The sequence below is a fragment of the Tenrec ecaudatus genome, chromosome 2, assembly GCF_050624435.1.
Source record: "Tenrec ecaudatus isolate mTenEca1 chromosome 2, mTenEca1.hap1, whole genome shotgun sequence".
NCBI lineage: Eukaryota > Metazoa > Chordata > Mammalia > Afrosoricida > Tenrecidae > Tenrec > Tenrec ecaudatus.
In genome coordinates, this window is record NC_134531.1 from 302,783,460 (window position 1) to 302,802,753 (window position 19,294).

The 19,294-nt window shown below is 39.7% G+C and overlaps 1 pseudogene; it reads right to left on the reverse strand.

Annotated features, from left to right (window-relative positions):
• Nucleotides 1-17,142: 17,142 nt before the first annotated feature.
• LOC142440679 (large ribosomal subunit protein uL1m pseudogene) lies at nucleotides 17,143-17,828 on the reverse strand (annotated as a pseudogene).
• Between the last annotated feature and the right edge of the window lie 1,466 nt (nucleotides 17,829-19,294).

Here is a 19,294-nt window from a genome sequence, read left to right on the forward strand (position 1 = left end):
TTTTAGAAAATGTTAAATTGCATTGGGGAGAAAAGGTGAAGTTGTGCTGAAAAATTGTCCCCACCACATTAACTCACCTGCTCATTCTTTGAAGGTAGCAAGGGCTGCCCTAGGAGAATTCCTTGGGAAAGTTGCTGCATCCACTCTAGTTCAGATCTTGCCGCTTCAGATTTTACTTTGCTCTCCAAACTAAAGGACATTTAGAAGGACCATGACTTCAGTCCATTCACGGTGCCAAAATTGCCATTTGTCGTGGTATAAATTGAGCACAGGATTCTCCAGAGAAGGGATGGAAGTGTGTAGCCCCAGATGAAGGATAGATGGAGAAACAATAGCTTAACATTTTGATATTTTTAATAAAGATTTCTATGGTTTTGTAGCAATTTAAACATTTTCTAAAAAACCCAAAGCATTTTATCGGGGGCTCTTACAGGTCTTACAACAATCCATACATCAATTGTATCAAGGACATTTGTACATATGTTGCCATCATTTTCTAGACATTTATTTTCCAGTGAGCCCTTGGTGTCGGCTCCTCTGCCTCTCCTCTTCCCATCATGGCCCCTTGATAAACTATAAATTATTTTCATATCTTACACTGATTACTGTCTCCCTTCCTTCACGGTTTCTATTGTTCGTCCCCTGGGGGATGGGATGTGGGGGAGGTGTGGTTATGTGTCGATCATCATGATTGGTTCCCCCTTCTTCCCACCTTACCCTTCCCCTTCTGGTATTGGTATTTCCATTCCTGTTCCTGGATTCCGTGTGTCGTGAGTGCTTAAGACTTATCTGTACCTGTGCACATGCTTTAGTCTAGCTTGTAATGAGAGCAGTTATTTTATGACTTACTTTGTACACAAGGTGCTCCCACTTCTTTAATTTAGTGAATAAAATAATAGCTTAAGAATGAATTTTAAAACACTATCTTGTAATGATACTGTTACATAATTTCTGCATTCTGTTGGGTCATTTTGCATTGAAGCATAAATATGCATCTCTGCTGGTCAGTTGGCTAAGTATCTGTTTTCCAAATTTCTTGGTATAGGCCAGTGAGTGTTTCCAGTGCTAGGTCAGATTTTTGGGGGAAACATTTCCATTCCTAATGCCTATTTTTCATAAAGGCCTTCATTCTAGCTTATATTTCTTCAGTGCCATCTATTCTTGATCATATGCTAACTCTTAAAATGGTTGGATGTCAACCCGTTCTTTTTGGTACACTGCGCCTGTGAAATCCTTTCACCTTCTTTTGATACTTCCAGAATCCTCCCATAGGTAAACTTTTCCATAGTCTTTCAGTATTTCAACTGGAGGCTTGAATTTTTTCTTCATTGTTTCAGTCTGAGATACATTGTGTGTGTTTTTCCCTTTTGGTTTTACAACTCCAGGACTTTGCATACTTCATTTTAATGCTTTACAGAGTCTTTTCCACCTGAAATGTCAATTGATGACAAACCTCATTCTGGACATCCATATATTCCCAAACGGACTAAAATGTCGACTCATGGTGCATTTGGTGTTCCTTCCACCAAATCAGACTGTTAATTAAGCTTTCTATTTAGAGGTTCTGAAAAGATTGCATTAATAGTGTGTGACCAAAAAAGGCCTGATTTGTGGTAGACTGGTTTTGCCACCATTACAGTGCACCTGCTCCCCCCGCCCCCCCTTTTTTTACTCTTCAAGGCAGTCCTTTTTTGTGAGTTAGGCTTAATGGTTGGATTTTTTAAAAATGTGTTAAGGGCTCATATAACACATCACAATCCACACATATACCAATTGTGTAAAGCACAGCTATACACTCATTGCCCTCATCATTCTAAAAGCATTTGCTCTCTACTTACGCCCACTTATAAACGTTGTCCATCCCCCAGGGAGAAGGTTATATATAAATCCTTGTAATTGGCTCCCCCTTTCTACCCCACCCTCCCAGTAAATGCTTCCTCCCCCACTATCATCCCAATTCTACCGTACAAATCTGTCTAGACCAGAGGATGTACACTAGTACAGATAGGCACAGGAAATACAGGGAATCCATGGGGGATGATCCCTTCAGGACCAGTGGTGTGAGTGCTAAAATTTAAGGTAATTCTTAAAAGGCAAATAATAGAGAGGAAGCTTGCAAATGATTGAGGTGCATCGCTGGGTCTTGGGATCAGGACTAATTTTCCCTCTTGATTACCTACTCTCTTGAAAAGGAGCCCTGGGAGCACAGTGGTGGCTGCACTGGGCTGCAATCTGAAAGATGGGTCATTGGAAACCACCAGGTGCTCCTGGAGAGAAAGACTGGACTTTCTATCCCTGTTAATAGTCACACTCTGGGAAACCCGCAGGGCCGTTCTATCCCATCCCATAGGGTCCCTATGCGTTGGCACTGATTCAATGGCAATGATTGTTACTTTGTTTCGGTTCTTTTGAAAATTTCTATAGTCCCCAAACTACTATAAAAAAAAACTTAAAGCGAATAGTTAGTTCTTTACAATCAATGTAATGTACTACTTAGCTAATTGTAGTCACACGTGAAAGGGTAAAGTTTCATTATTCAATTCAATTTTCATGGACTTTTTGAAGCCCATTCATATATTCAAGTTTAAAATTCTCCAATAAAAATTACTTTGGTAGAAAACTACAAGACTGTTACAAGAATTCAAGAGTGACTCACAAATAGAAGAATATGCCATGCTCATGGATCAGAAGACTCAATATAGTAAGGATGTCAGTTCTACCCAAGGCACTATATAAGTTTAATGTTATCCTGATACAAATACCATCATCTTTCTTCAAAGAATTGGAAAAACTGATGACCAACTTCATGTGGGGAAGAAACCCAGAATTAGCAGAGAACTCAAGAAAAAGGACAAAGTGGGAGGGCTTGCTTTACCTGATTTCAGCACCTATCATACAGCCACAGTGGTCAAAACAGTGTGGTACTGGTATAATTGTAGACATTCAGACTAATAGAAAAGAATGGAAAACCCAGAAATAAAATCATTAGCATACAGATAACTGATCTTTGATAAGGGCCCCCAAAATATCAAATGGGAAGTGGATGCCCTTTTCAATAAGTGGTGCTAAAAAATGATATTTACCTGCAGAAAGATAAAACAAGACCCTTACCTCACTCCATGCACAAGAATAAACAAGGTGGATCACAGACCTTTAGGTAAAGCCCCAAACTATTAGGGCCATCAATGAGGGAATTGGGACAAACCTGAGAACTTGGGTGCAGGGAATGCATAGGCATAAAACATGTGTACATCGAATTTGCCAAGAAACAGAGCCCACAGACTGGGAAAACATCTTTAGTAAAGACACATCAGACCAAGGCCTTATTACTAAAAACCTAATAGCTCATTGAGGAGGTGAGCAAAGGACCTGAACAGAATGGCTCCTCGTTTTTCCACTTTGGGGTCAGGGCGTGATACCACATAAGAGTTGACTGGAAAACACTCCTAAAGGTCAACAAACAGATCTGGAACTATTTATAGATTTTTCTGTTGTGTGGTTTTGTTTTTGTGTTTATTGTTATTGCATGCCTATCTAGATAAGATGGGGGGAGGGTAAACAATCTGGAGAGGAATACAACAGGACCGATGGTTCCAGGGGGGACATGGAGAGGGGAGGGCAGGGGAAATGAAGGGAAGGAGCTAGCAAACCCAGGGACAAGGGAGCAACAAATGATCTAAAATCAATGTCGAGGAGGGTGTAGGATGCCTGGTGGGCTTGATCAAGAGCAATGTAGCCAAGAGTAATTAATGAAGGCTGAACATGATAATGGGACAAGAGGAAAGTAAAAGGAAATAGAGGAAAGAACTGGGGGGCAAAAAGGCTTTTATAGTAGTCTAAGTACAGGCATGTACATATGTAAATATATTCATATATAATAGGGAAATTGATCTATGTACATATATTTATATGCTAAGTATTAAGGTAGCAGACTGACATTAGGCCTCTACTCAAGTACTCCCTTAATGCAAGAGCCCTTTTTTCTAATAATCTGGCATTCTGTGATGCTCACCTTCCTGACACAACAAAATGGGTGCATAGCAAATATGGTGAAGAAAGCTGATGGTGCCCGGCTTTCAAAAGATATAGCATCTGGGTTCTCAAAGTCTTAAAGATAAACAAGTGGCCATCTATCTGAGAAGCAACAGAGCCCACATGGAAAAAGCACACTAACCTGTGTGATCATGAGGTGTTGATGGGATCAGGTATCGGACATCAAAGACCCAGTACAAAAAAATCATAGCAGTGTGAAAGGGGGAGGGTAGAGTGGAGACCCAAAGCCCATCTGTAGACAATTGGACGTCCCCTCACAGAAGGGTCACAAGGAAGAGATGAGCCAATCTTGGTGCAGTGTGACACTGATGAAACATACAACTTTCCTCTATTTAATGATTCCTCTCCCCAACTATCTTGAATCCAATTCTAACTTGCAAATGTGACTGGACCAGAGCACGTACACTGGTACAGATAAGAGGTCACAACATAAGGAATCCAGGACAGATAAAACTCTCAGGACCAGTAATGAGAGTATTCATAACAGGAGTGTAGGGGAAAGGTGGAGAGAGAAAATGGAATCCAATCACAATGTTCAACATGTAACTCTCCCCCACCACCAGGGGGATGAACAACAGAAAAGTGGGTGAAGGGAGACAGTGGTCCGTGTAATACATGAAAAAAAAATTATCAAGGTTCATAAGGGAGGAAGACAGAGGAGGGAGGGGAAAATGAGTTGATACCAAGGACTCAAGTAAAAATGTCTTGAAAATGATCAACATTTGTACAAATGTGCTTGACACAGTGGATGTGTGTATGGATTGTGATAAGAGCTGTAAGAGCCCCCAATAAAATGATTTTTAAAAATTGCCTCTGTTGAATTTTTATAACCATTGAATACATGATACTCTTGATGTTATCAGACCAACAAAGACAAGGGGAAAAGAAGCTAAAAAGATGGAGGCAAGAGAATAAGTTAAAATTAATGTCCACCATCAAAATAGCTACTAAAACCTCATGAATAAATCTGGTAAAACATCTAAATATTGAACTTAGTATTAGCACTCTGGAATGGTTACAGCAAGGATTCAAAATCATAATAGGAACATACAAAAAGTATTGAAATTTGTTTACTTAAATGATTCATAAGGACAATCTGGCTGTCTATAAACTGCCAATTTGTCATATTGCCAAGTAACAATGATGAATCTAAGTTCTTACAGAGGATTGTTTTTTAAAGTGGTTTAGTTGTTGCAAAAGAATGGGCAAGGGAAAAGGAAGACTGAAGAATTGATGCATTCCAATTTTCGTGTTTTTGAAGAATTTTGAATGTAGCATAAACAGCCAATAAAATGAAAAGCTAGTCTTTGAGGAAATACAGCCAGAATGTTCTTTAGAAGTGAAAATGGCAAGATTTCATTTGGGTGACTTTAGACTAATCTAGAAAGATCAAAAGGTAAAAAGGGACATGTTTTGTAAATTAGAGGAACAGCAACAAAGAAACCTCTAAAATATGGATTGAGAACAATGGCTGCAACAATGGGCTCAAGTAGAGCAATGATTGCGAGGTTGGCGCAGTACTGGAAAAGTCTCCATTCTTTTATATATAAGGTTGCCAGGAGCTGAGCTGACTCCGTACTACTTAATAGCAACAGCTGTTTTACAACAGTGCCATGATTGGGTGGATAAAGAACCATATATATAATCTAAGGGCAGATGGATGTTCTGTGCGGGTGGCCTGAGCAGTGCCGATGGATTTGATCTGCAATATTCTACTTAGGGTTCTTCAGTTAGCGTGTTGTACTTTAGGGTCTTGCTTTACAGGGAAAAAGCATCTTAGTGGGCAATACGTAGAAGAGATGAGTGTGTTGATGCCGTTGGCCACGGGCAATATTGGATCCACAGGGTGAAGATTTATGGGGTCTGGAGGATGAGATGAGAGCTCCTGTTGGTGGACCTGAATAGGCTGTGCACAAGTACGGATAGTTGGGTTTGTGGGAGAAGCTCTTCATATTACGATGCATAGATGATTATGCATAAAATGATTATGAATAAAATTACTGAATAGAGAGTCCAGAGACGGGGCTCTAACATTGGCTCTGCTTTTGAACTACTCTGAGTACAATGTATTTATAACTTTTATTGTGAATGAGATGAGGATTTACATTTCAGATAATCATTACTGTATTCAGCAACTTAAATAATTTACCAATGAGTACCTTGCCCTCTACCCACTCCCTATTTTTCTTTTCTGCTCTATCCCTCTTGTAGGATCCTATCGTCTCTTCAATCAAGTGAACATCTATCTGCTCTGTCGCCTATTGCTTCTCCTTCCCTCTTTTCCTTCCTGTTATCTATCATAATCAGGTTCTTTTGATCGTCTCCATTTATTTGTATGCTACAATTGAGCTACAAGATATCTAAAGTCATTTATAGAATGATATGCTATTGTTTGATTAAAAGAACCAGCGATGAATTATGGGTAACTCAAAATTTCTATGTCATCTTTGACTGCTGGCAGCCTGGCAATATATCATATATGATAAAGGCAAAGGAAGACACTGGACCGAGCACAGAAATTTAAGACAGCAAAGCTAAATACTATTATATCAACAATCCCATAATAACAGTAATAATATGAGTAAATACATAGACATGCAAGCGAAACATGTGGGAGGATATAGGTTTGAAAAACTATATGTATAGATACAGATATAAATTTATAATTACAAGTATATCCCTGAATAGTATGACAACTTTTTAGCTCTAATTACACACTTTGAAGGACTGAGTTACTGAGCCTAGGGCTCAGAATCTTAGTATGAGGGAGCATGGAGGTTGATTGGCATCGCATAATCCATAAAGATATGTTATGCATCCTCCTTTGGTGAGTAGCAACTAGCACCTTAAAAGCTTGCAAGTGGTCCTTTAAGCTGTAACTATTGGATCAAAGAGGAGTGAAGAAACAAAGACATAGCAAACAATTAGCCCAAAAGCTTAATGGACCTTGAGAACCCGAGCCCGTGAGATTGGAAGAACTAGGAAGTGTATGGCGTCCACAACCCCCGACTTTTAAAGCATGGTGATGGCGGTTCGTGGACACATTCGGAGAGAAATGTGGACTAAAACCAAAATCATCCAAGGGCCAGGTTTACTGGTTAGATGAGGATTGCTGGGACTCCGGGCTCTGGCTCTTAGTCACCCCTGAGGTTTGGAACTGAACTCATTCTCTAGGTTGAGCTCTCGGTCAAACGACAGAGGAGCATATAAGGTGAGCAATAGCAGCAGGGAGGTGTGCATGCCCCAGAGCCATCAACCACGGGAGATCAAAAGGACCCCGTCGGCCCAGGCACACATCTCAGAAGGCGGTTTTTGTTAGTGCTGCGGGTCCTTTCAACGTCTAGCTAATCAACGTACAACAATGAAGCCCCGCCCAGCCCTGCGCCATCCTCTCCATTGCTCTGCTGTGTGAGTCTACGTTGCAGCCACCGTGTCCATCCATATTGTCTGGGGAATTCCTATGTTCTGCCATCTCTCTGCTGCCCAAGCGTGACATCCTTTTCCAGGAGCTGCTCTCTGGATAATGCCCATGGTAGGTGAGACAAAATTTTACCCTCCTAGCCTCTAACAAGCATTCTGGTTCCCCTCTTCCGAGACAGATTTGTTGGTTCCTTTGGCAGTGCATGGTAGTTTCAACATCCTTTCCAGCACCGTAATTCATAGGCATCAATTTTTCTTAGGTCTTCTTAATTCAATGTCTAACGTTCACATGTATGTGAGGTGATTGATTTGGGTCCAGTGCACCTTAGTCTTCAAGATCCTTGTTTTTCAGCACTATAGGTCTTGTGCAGAAGATTTACCCAGTGCAATGCATCTTTGATCACTTGACTTTTGCTTTCAGAACATAGGTTATGGATCAGCAAAATGAAATCCTTGACAACTTTAATTTTTTTCCTCTATCATGATGTTACATTTTAGTCTGGTTGTGAGGATTTTTGTTTTCTTGACGTTGAGTGGTAATTTACACCAAGGACTGAAATCCTCGATTTTCATCAGCAAGAATTTTTCAGAAGGCAGGAAAGGAGGGAAAAGCAAACGAAAACAGACAACACAGGGAGAAAGTGGGGGAAACACTGTTCCACTATGGAAATTACAATAAACATCTGGGAATAAAATGTATGGATTTTTAAATGGGAAACTAAATTGCTCTGTAAACTTTCATTTTACATAAATAAAGGCAGCCTGGTTGTCAACCCAAATCCCACAGGTTCAGTTTTCCTGGCTGCTGCTTTCAGCTTCTAATAACAGGAGCTGCTGTTCAGTTTGGTTTTGGGAGCTCTCTAAGAATCCACTCTGATTTTCTAGGCTAATTGGCTTGTCCTTCAACTAATTGACTCTGTTTCCCTGATTTCAGCTCTTCCACTATCTCTGAAGAGAAACTGAGGAAAGTTTAACATATATCAGTAGTTTATTATATTTCTTACCTAGTCTAATAAAAAACTACTCATATTATTTATTTACTTATTGATTCATAAAATATTAATTTTATTAAGTGCAAGATTTTTTTCAAGAAGCAAACATTTTGCTGAAAAAACAAACAAAATCCTGTCCGTGAAATGTTTTAAAATTCAACAAAATTTCAGTTTGAGTAAGATGAATAACTTACCAAATTTATTGAGGATAGAAGACATAGATTTTATTTCTTATAGTCTATTACCATTAATTGTTACTATTGCATGTCACAGTCGGCAAATTGCTATACTGCTAACTGAATGGCCGTTCAAAGTCACCCAGGGGCACCCCAAAAGTTAGGCCTGGTAATCTGTTTCTGAAAGGTCACAGCTTTGAAACCCTGTGGAGCAGTTCCACTGTGCACGCATAATGTCATGGTGAGCTGACATCGCCACTTGATGGCAAGTAAACAACACTAGCTGTATGAAATGATCACATGTGACAGCAGGCATGTTAAATAAGGTACTTGCCAAAAGGCCTCTTACATTCCAGACTGAAATGTGATTTCACAAAATGTAGAAGTTTCACCATTAGGCATATGTAAAGATTGATAGCGTTTCTAATATGGAATATACAATGGTCCACTTTTATTCTATAGCTTACATAAATTGCTCTGGCATTAGAAAAAGTTTTAAGTCCATGTGTAAAGTCTGACAATACTGGGGCATTTCTAATTAATCTTTCCTCTAGAAGTGTTTAAGGATGTTAAATTACTGTAATATACTTACTGACTTAGCAGGTGTTTCATAGCATGCTGCGCAGATCAATTGCCACATTTTAGAAGGGGTTTATTAGTTCAGGAAGGAATGCAGAGTTCTAATGCAGATTTACTTGGCTCTTTAACAAGCTCAATGGTAGAATTAAACAGTGTTCTTTTCTTCCTGGTAGCAGTTGTGTTCTCCTCCTCCTCCTCTCTCTCTCTCTTAGAGCATCACATTTTAACAAAATGAAGACATTTCAGAGTGTCTCACATGCTCGTCTTCCTGTGTGGTCACACATACACACACTTCTAGAAATAGAGGAGAAGATATGAGATCATTTGCGATGGAGAGTCTGATTCCAGATTTCTTTAAAGTATTTGTTGACTAAAATCAAAATAAGAAAATATTTACATTAAACTTACAATGATTCTAAGATTTTTTATTGTTTTGTACAACATAACAAGTAGAATGTGGTGTGATTATATAACATTTGTGCTTATGGAGAAGATGGATTACAACCATTCCCAAGTAGAATATTTTTCTTTTGTTAGACTTCCCCACCTTTCTTGATACAGACTGACCTGGAAGACTTGATGGTTTGATTTCAGATCACCTCAATAAAGGAAATAGCACAATGAAGTGGGCAACACAATTTTTTTTGTTTCTCACTGCATAGAAAAGTTATTTTTACACTATAAAGTTATTAAGTGATGTATATACTTATAAATAGTAAAAATTGCTAACCACCCCTTGGGTTTCTATCAAGTCATAATCTTTTATGTGAATGAAGGCGGGCCTTGCCTCTCTGTTGGTAACTCTTGATTGATCAGGGTGGTAGGTGCTGAAGGGTGAGGCGATTATGGTCAGTTCTTAAAATAATACAACAATGAACTTGGCTGCTTCCATGCACTCTTTTACTTGAACATTTAGATGTGGTGATAGGACTATTAATTGATCTGTTTTCAGTATTGGGAGTTGCAAGGAGCGTAAGGGAGATGGGAATGGCTGGTCAGTGACGCCATCGGCACCCTTATTAAATTCACTCTTTTATATACCTGTGGTTGGTGGTCCCTGAAAACAAGTACAATAATGACATCAAAGATCCCTGGTCACTGGTTACCATAACAAATGTAGTTATGAAGAATTTTGAAAGATTGCAAAAATTACCAAAAATATGAACATCGATCAATTTTCCCAATGCAAGGCTGCTATAAATGTTCACTTTGCAGGGGGCGGGGGATGCTGAATCTGTGAGGTACAATACAATGAAGTCTGCCTGTGTTTCACGCCTGGCAAAAGGAAGGCACCCAGACAGTCAGCCATAAACTGCTCCTTCACATGATTAGGCATTACAGGGAGGTTATAGGAGGTACAACTGGTTAATATGCCCAGCTGTGAACTGAAAGGGGAGATTCACGTCTACCCAGCAATGCCTTGAGAGAAAGGGCCAGTGCTCTATCTCCACAATCCCAGTCCTTGAAAAACCACCTGTGCACCAGAGTGCCACTCTGCCACGATGGACCATCCGAGTTAGATTCAAATCAATGGCAGCTGGCAGGTAGCATGAAGTTAGAGAACGCATCGATGAGATTTTTGTTCTCATTGTTACTAAGCTACCTAGTGTTTACCAGTTAATAGCCCCTAAATCCCCAGCTCTTCGAACAGTGGGACTCAATGTCAAAGGGTTTGAAGAGGTCTTAAACACGAGGAGGCCCACAACACACCCATATCCCTGCATATACATACCTCAGTACTCCTTGTATCGTATTTATGAAGATGAAGCATAGTTAATAACTTGAGTAATAAAGAAATTATTGAGCACAATTTCCTTGACTATATTACCTGTGATTTTGTGGGGGGGGTGGTTATAAAGGTCTGACTGTGCCTTATACACAGAATCTATCGACGGTTGAGCATCTTTCTTGATAACTGTTGTTCATCCTTATCCTTTGGCACATGGGTTTTACCATCCCACGTAATTATTTGAGGAACACACGTGTAGTTGATTCTTTTCACTGTAGATGTCGGAACATGGGTGAGAGGTCCCTACATTTTCCTGATTGTACATTAGAAACGTTTTTCTTAAGAATGTCTATGTGAACTCCCAAAGTGGAAAAATAATAGTTCAGGGAGTCACACTTACAAAGACAGTCAGTGGAATGTATCAGTTGATCTTGTCTCTTTGGAACCATTGCCACTCATACTGCAAGTCCAACTTTGGAAATCATTTTGAAAGTTAACTTTTAGAAAGGATTAGTTGGCATTTGAGAGTTATATATATAATGAACAGGAAAAACAAATGATAATCACATTGCTGGATTCCATGGAATAACAGCTGGGATGGTCATTTACTGCCCTTTTCAGGCTAATAAAATTTACTCTAAGACAGCCTTCCAAATATTACCAGAAAAGCCAAGATTTTTTTCTAGAAATCAAGTGATTTATTGTAATTCTGTTTTGTGGAATTTGTTGATTATTTTACCATTTGGGGAGAGACACAGAGAGTCTCAACAGCTGTAGAAATTTAACCACAGCAAATTCACATGACCACTTTTTTAAGTTGTGCTGCTGAAAATAAGTGACTTCCAATACCTCTTCATTTTGTTGCTCACAAAGATCAATATTTAGTTGTTCAGAAACTGATGGTTACATTTGCCTGACCATATTTACTCTTGATCATTTGTGAGCACCTGTCTTTTCACTAAAAATGCCCAATGGTGATGCACAAGGTTGGTGGTTCAAATCCACCAACAGCTCTGTAGGAGCAAGATGAGGATGGTCTGCACCAGTAAAGAGTCTCCGAAATGCTTAAAGATCAGTTTTTCTCCATCCTACAGGCTCTTTATGAATCACAATAGACGAGACAGCAGCAAGTATCTTCCTCATGGGCTGACTTTCCCCTAGAAGATTGCTGGGGAAGGAGAATGTGCCAGAGCAACAGTTGTTGCTGTATTAGCTCATTCAGTGCTTGATGGGATAAAGAATAAAAATATAAAGTTTACGCCCCTCCTTGAGTGTGACAGATAAAACACATATTATCTTTCATGAATAAAGATACTTGAAGCTTTTGCTGGATGACTCTGTTGAGAAGAGATCTGGATTTCGTTAGTTTTGTTTGATTATGTGTAGCTGTTTCTAAAGTAAATGTGCATTATTTTTGTCCGTGTTCTCCATTACATTGTGAATGTCAGCTCTCCTCTGTGTTCCCCAGTAAGTAAGATGCTCTGGCTGTACACTGGGCTAACTATTTGGGCATTGAACCCACCAACCTCCCTGCAGGGAGAAAAACAAAGCAGTCTGTTTCCATAAAGATCCGCAGCCTACCCTGTGACGTCGTTTTATTCTGTCCCGTAAGGTCATTGTGAATAGGAATGGTCTAGATGGGAGGATTCTCCAGTAATTAAAACAACAAAGATGGGATGGCCAATTGTATGTGCCCTCTTGGGTAGGCCCTGGTGCCCAGTTACGTATTTGGTCAAATGTTGGTCTGGATGATGCCATGACGTGATTTGAATGTGGGGAATAGTTATACCAGTTAATCTTAAGTAAAGCAGATAGGACTTCTCCAATCAGGAGAAAACCTTAAGAGTAAAAACTGTAGTTCCTTCAGGTGTGGGAAACAGAAGGATTTCTCCCAAGCTGTCTCCCCCAAATATATGCCAAACTTAGCTGCTTGCGAATGACAAGAGCTATCAGCCATCCAGAGCAAGCAGACACAACTGTTTATTCCACAAGTAGGGTCCACTCCCTTCTGATAAGGACAGTAGTTGTCTGTTTCCTTGTAGGAGACACCAGAGAGGTCTAACCTGCCCAAGGATGACCAGGGTTAGGCTGCAATCATGAATCTAGGATCCACTCATCTTGTCACATGTATACCCCCAATCCCTCCTCTTCCTATTGCGTGTATTTCCCTCTCATTACTGTATTACCCATAGCACAGCCCCTTCCTGTGACGTATGTCCTCACCTGTAATTATGGGGCTTGCATGTCCCCAGAGAATATAAAAGCCTGAGCTAGCATTAAATATCTCTCTCTCCCTCCACGTGGACCACCAAGTGGGACTGAGGTGAGCATGCTACCATGAATTGTGTCTGACTCCACTTATTTCAATACTTCTGTCTCTCATGCTCTCTATAACTTTACTATGATCTTTACTAATTATCGCTGTACAATTGTGCCTACCAGACGCATAGTGATGTGTTAGGGGCTGACTTCTGACATTCAGGGAGGAGAATTCTGCCTCAAATCTATACTAGACACAGTTTCAGTTTCCAATCTGTGGACTACCTAAAGGGTTGGGCTTGCCAATACCCTCAATCAATTCAAGGAATCTGTGGTAGTTATATAATCATTTGTCAATTTGAGAGGATTAAGAGTGAAGGGGTGGAGTCTAGCCTGTCAATCAGGACATAGCCTATGAAGTCTCTGGGTGGGCATGGTCTTCTGAGGATTCTGGGAACTTCTGTATTCCTTCTTGGAGGGGGGAGACACTCTCCGTTCACTCCATGGGAGACATTGCAGCTAACAAGACACTTGGAAACAGGCTGATGACAGCAAGAACCCTGGGAGCTGGAGAAGCCACATAGAGACCCCTGCCAGCGCCGAGTTACTTACAGTGACACTGGATCCAAAGATTTCCCATCCACTGGCCTGTGATCGTCTTGCATTTAGCATCATTGCATATGTTTTGTGAGTCTGATGAGGAATTTATAGATTGGTATCAGACATATGGGCTAACATATGGACTTGATCTGGCCTGGGCTGTGATGTTTTCTCAATATTCAATTGCTCTTCTATATAAAGCTCTTATACACATATGCATGTTTATGAATTTGTTTCTCTAGTCACCCCAGACTAATACAGAATCTTAACCCCATTCTTTTTTTTCTCTTTCCCTTTCTATGGCTACATCTCTACATAGGTTTATAAATATATATGAGAGGAATTAAAGTACTGCTGCAAAACATGGAAATCTTTATTAAACAAAAATATCACATTGTGAAACTACTGCTTATAAACATATCTTCCATTGCTTAGGGTGGTGATATTTTAACCTATCAGTCACCCTAATGAGACTAACACACATGCGGGAACCTGGCATTAGCCAGCCACTGGTCACCCATTTTTATTCGGAATAATTCTGTGTAGGTGTTAACTAGAACGTTGGCAGTAGTGTTTCTTGATTATATACACACACACACCCAAGCACGCACAGGGAGAAATTGTAATATATCTGTCTATCATCTATCTATCTCTCTATCCATTCATCCATCCAATTATTTCTATTTTGCTAGAGACCCCTAATACAAATGAAAACTAATATTTAGACTTATAGCAGGTTCTTACTTTGAGGCAGTAATGATTGTAAATATTTTGCATATACATATGTAGTAGCACATCTATTTAAAATAGAAAGCAAAGATACTGTTATTTAAGAGGTAAGGAAACTGAGAACAGTGAGGTTAAGTGATTTTTTCAAAGCTTTACAACTAGTAAAAAGTATAGTCAAGATCGGAACCCAGAACCTGTTTTCTTTACTGTGCTATGGAGCTTTCATTCATGGGCACAGCACATGGCAGTTGCTACCCTTGGTGGGGTGGGTGTTTTCTGCTAGCTTACTGGGGTAATTCATGGTGGGTGTTAAAGGAGGAGTGCTGATAAATAGAAGTGGTCTATAATATTCTCAGGCCATCAGAGCCAGTGAATAGCAAGCAGGTGCTCCGTGGCTAAGAGTGTGCATGTGCACTATTCAGGTCGTCCTGCATTGGAGAGTGTGCTAATGATACAGTATATGGACAACATGACCCAATTCCAGCTTATTTTCTCATTTTTGCTCTGGAAAATCCCAATAAGATAAAATAAATATTTTGAAATGAAGATTGTGGGGTAAAAGGAAATTGATTTTATCAATATTTTGCTTAGAGATTAATTTTTTCCCAAGCAGTAGTTTTCCCTTACTTTTTTGTGGTGTCAATAAATTTGCCAAATTAAGAATGATAAAATTTTATTTTAATAGGCTATGATACTCCTCTCATATTTTTCTCTAGCTTAGTCCTTTTGAGTTCGATTCAGAGAAAGGTTATTGATCAATTTTTAATATAGTCAAAGTCCTATGTTATGAAGGGTGAGATAATAGTTCCTCGTGTTCAGGAAAAATGTGTTAAATTAATACAATAGACATAAATAGGAATGGCTAAATATACACACACCAGAGAGATCTTTGTGACTGGAAGGGTCAAAACCCCAAAGAGGGTAGAATTTGAAAACACATTAAGAAGAAAACATTTTGCATGTAGAGGGAACTGTAATCAAAGATGAAGAATTGCAATGTATACTCAGGTGAGCAAGGCTAAAAATGAGGGCAAGTGGGAGAGTGATATACAGCAATGAGGTAGGAAAAAGTGAGCGTCAGTTATGGGGCCCTTCTGTTAATGGTGGAAATTAATCTCACATGCAAATACCGTTTTAGTAAAGATAATGAAAATCTGGTTGCAGCAGTATCTTGACAGGGGATTAGCAGAAATTCATCCTAGATTCAGAAGAGGACATAGAAGGAAAGATAACATTGCTGATACCAGGGACCTTGGCTAAAAGCAGAAAATATCTGAAAGATGTTTTCTTGTATTTCAGGCCAAAGGATTATACATATGGTTCATAACTAACTATGAATAACATAGCAAGAATGGGGATTCCCGAATACTTCGTTGTGCTCATGTGAAATCAGTAAATAGACCCAGAGGCAGTTATTCCAACAGAATGAGAGGATACTACGTAGTTTCGGTCAGGAAATGTGTGTGTTTGGTTGTATCCTTTCACCATATTCCGTAAATCTGCACGATGAGCAAATTACCCAGAAGCTGGACCCCATGAAGAAAAGAGCCTAGGGAGAACTTAGTAACCACCTCTGATGTGCAGATGACACCCCTCCTCACTGAGAGCTAAGAGGGCTGGCTTGAAATAAGGTACTTATTGATAAAGATCAAAAAATACAGTTGTGTTAGTCTGGGTAGATTAGAGAAACAAATCCATAGACAAGTTGTGTTAGTCTGGGTAGATTAGAGAAACAAATCCATAGACACTCATGAGTATAAGAGAGTTTTATATAAAGAGTAATTGTTCATTAAGAAAGCATTCCAATCTAGTCCAGTTCAAGCCCATAAGTCTGATATTAGTCCATATGTCTGATACCAATCTATAAAGTTCTCTTCAGACTCATGAAATACATGCACTGATGCCAAATGCAGGGTGATCACAGGCCAGGGGGTAGAAAGTCTTTGGATCCAGTGGCATTGTAAGCATCTCAGTGCTGGCAGGGGTCTCTATGTGGGTTCTCTGGCTTCAGAGGTCTGGTTGCATCAGGGTAGGTCCGTGTGGCTTCTCCAGCTAGGTCACTAGCACAGTTCCATGTGTCTTGTCAGCTGCAATGTCTCCCAGGGAGTGAAGAGAGAGAGAGACAGAGACAGAGACAGTCAGACAGACATAGGTGTTCCTCATTTCTGGTGAATTCCCTCTGAACACACTCAGGGATGTGCTTAGCTTGGCCATCAGAACATTGCAAAATCGATCATGACGAATGTAGTTAGGCTAAAATGTAATATCATTTGATCTCTCTTTTGACCCCTTCTTGTTTTTAAATTTCAAATAAACAGAAAAAATTATTTTCTCATATTTGAAATTACTGTAAGATTTCTCGATGTTAAACTTTAAGGCATGATGGTCAGGAAATAACAAGAAAACACCAAACTCAGAATTGTGAAGTCTTGTATTTCTTCTGTTGCTTCTTAATCCATGAAAATATCATCAAAAGTCAGTATATTTAGGCAGCTTGTTACTCTCTTTGGTTCCGTTTCCTTAGGCAACAATGTTTCCATTTGAGTAACAGACTCACACCTGTTGAGCTAGAGGGAAAGCACATGCCTAACTCCACGACCTGTGCCTACAAACTTCCATGAGAACAGTTTGCAGGATCGGGCCACCTGACGGTTAGTGTTGCTATTTTGATATGCAGAAAGTTCTCTCTCTCTTCATCAGCCTCAATTTCATGTCCAGTTTTCAATAATTCAAGCATTTGGGGGATATCATGGCTAATGGATTTGGTGAAAAGTTTTTGAAATTTTCATTTTAGTTTATGGAACTGTAACCAAAAAAAAGCCTACATGGATTTCATCAGCCCAAACCTGCTGTATGAGGTTAGTTCCCCCTGCAAACACAACTCCATGCTTGCCTTCTATTTCCACCTCTGATGCATTCCCAGTGAAACTTGATTGATTTCTGGTGGGTGCAGAAGACTAAGAACACCGACAAAAGTCTCCACTTTTCCATCCTCTGCAATGACCTATCCAGTGTCAAAGCAAGATAGCAGCTTGTTTTGGATCAGTGAAGCCCAGAATTTGAAGTTTCTTAAGTAGAACAGCTTTTCTACCTCCGGTATCTGCCATGGGTATAAGCATCTTATATAAGCATCGTCCTTCTGTACAGACATATGGCTTTATGGGTTTCTAGATCATCTGGTGCTTTTCCATTGGGGCCTCTTCTCTTTGGAGGCTTCGCAGCGGTAGCAAAATGCCTGGTGGGCACCAGAATGCTTCCAGAACAGGGAGAATGAGATGCCTGGTACTTCATGTTGGAGAAACGTTGCCTCAGAGGATGTATCAGACTCTAAACATTTTTCAGCGGCCACGATGTTGATGATTCTGGATTGTGTCTCGACGCCCTTTTACATTGTTTCAATTTTTTAATATTTCCTGCTTTATTTTTAATCGATATTTTTCTCTGCTTTATTTTGTCATTGCTGTTGTTTGTTTCTTGTTTGTGCTTTGTATTATTTTCTGTATATGAAATTCAGGATAGTACCGGATTGATAATGATCTAGGGGCATGGTAGTAGAGGAGGTTGTGGGGGAATGAGGAACTCAGAGCCATGAGTACAGGAAGATGTTCTGAAATTGATTGTGGTGATGACTGCACTACTCTTCTTTATCTGATTGAACAATTAATTCGTATGCTACGTAAAATATATGGCAATAAAACAAACATTTTACAGTAAAAAAAGAAAAATGTAATCACAACAAAATTAATAATATTATGATACATGGAGAAATGATTTGAGTTGAGTTTCATTTGAGTTGTATCTACAATCAACACTTATGAAAGCAATAGTCAGGAAATTAAATGACATATTGGGAAAATATACTGCAAAAAACTTCTTTAAAGGGTTGAAGAATAAACATTTCTCCTTGAAAATCAAGATGTGCTTGACCCAAGTCATGCTATTTTTAAGTGCCTTCTATGCATATGAAGCTGGACAGAAGATCAGAAGAGAATCAACGCACTTGAATCATGGTGTTGGGGAAGAGTATTGAGAGTACCGTGGACGGCTAAACGAGTGAACCAATCTGTCTTAAAGAAGGATAGCCAGAAGATTCCTTAGAAGTAAGATGATGAGCCTTTGTCTTGCAAACTTTGGACATGTTATCAGAAGGGATCAATCTTTGGAAAAGGGCATTACACTTACTAAAATAGAGGGTCAGGAAACAAGGGGAAGGCCCACAAGGAGGTGGATTGACACAGTGTCTGCAATGATGAGCTCAAAATGTGAGGAGGACAATAGGACTGGGTAGTGTTTCTGTTGAATATGGGCCCTTAGGACTCTCAGCCGACTCTAAGGCACCCAACAATAGCAGCAGCAGCAACATGTTAATGGCAAGCTTGGTGGTTTCTGTTGACTCCACGGGAGAAAGACCTGGTGAAAATTAGAGCCCCAACCGCCAAACCGACTATTTAACCAACCAACCAAAACCCCCAACCAAACACACACACACACAGAGTGCTGGTTCTGCTTTGTAATACTTGAGGTTGGCTCAGTGGCAAAGGATTTGGGTGAGGTTCTCCCCCCCCTTAGGGTATAAATGACCAACACACTCAACTGCTAACTAAAAGATTGATTATTTGAGTCCATTAGAGGACTCTCAGAAGCAAGCCCTATAGATGTACTAAAAATGACAAAAAAATCAATCATTGAAAACCCTTTGGAGTATAGGTTAACTTTACCACATTTGGGGTCCTCATAAGTTGCTTACTGGTTGATTA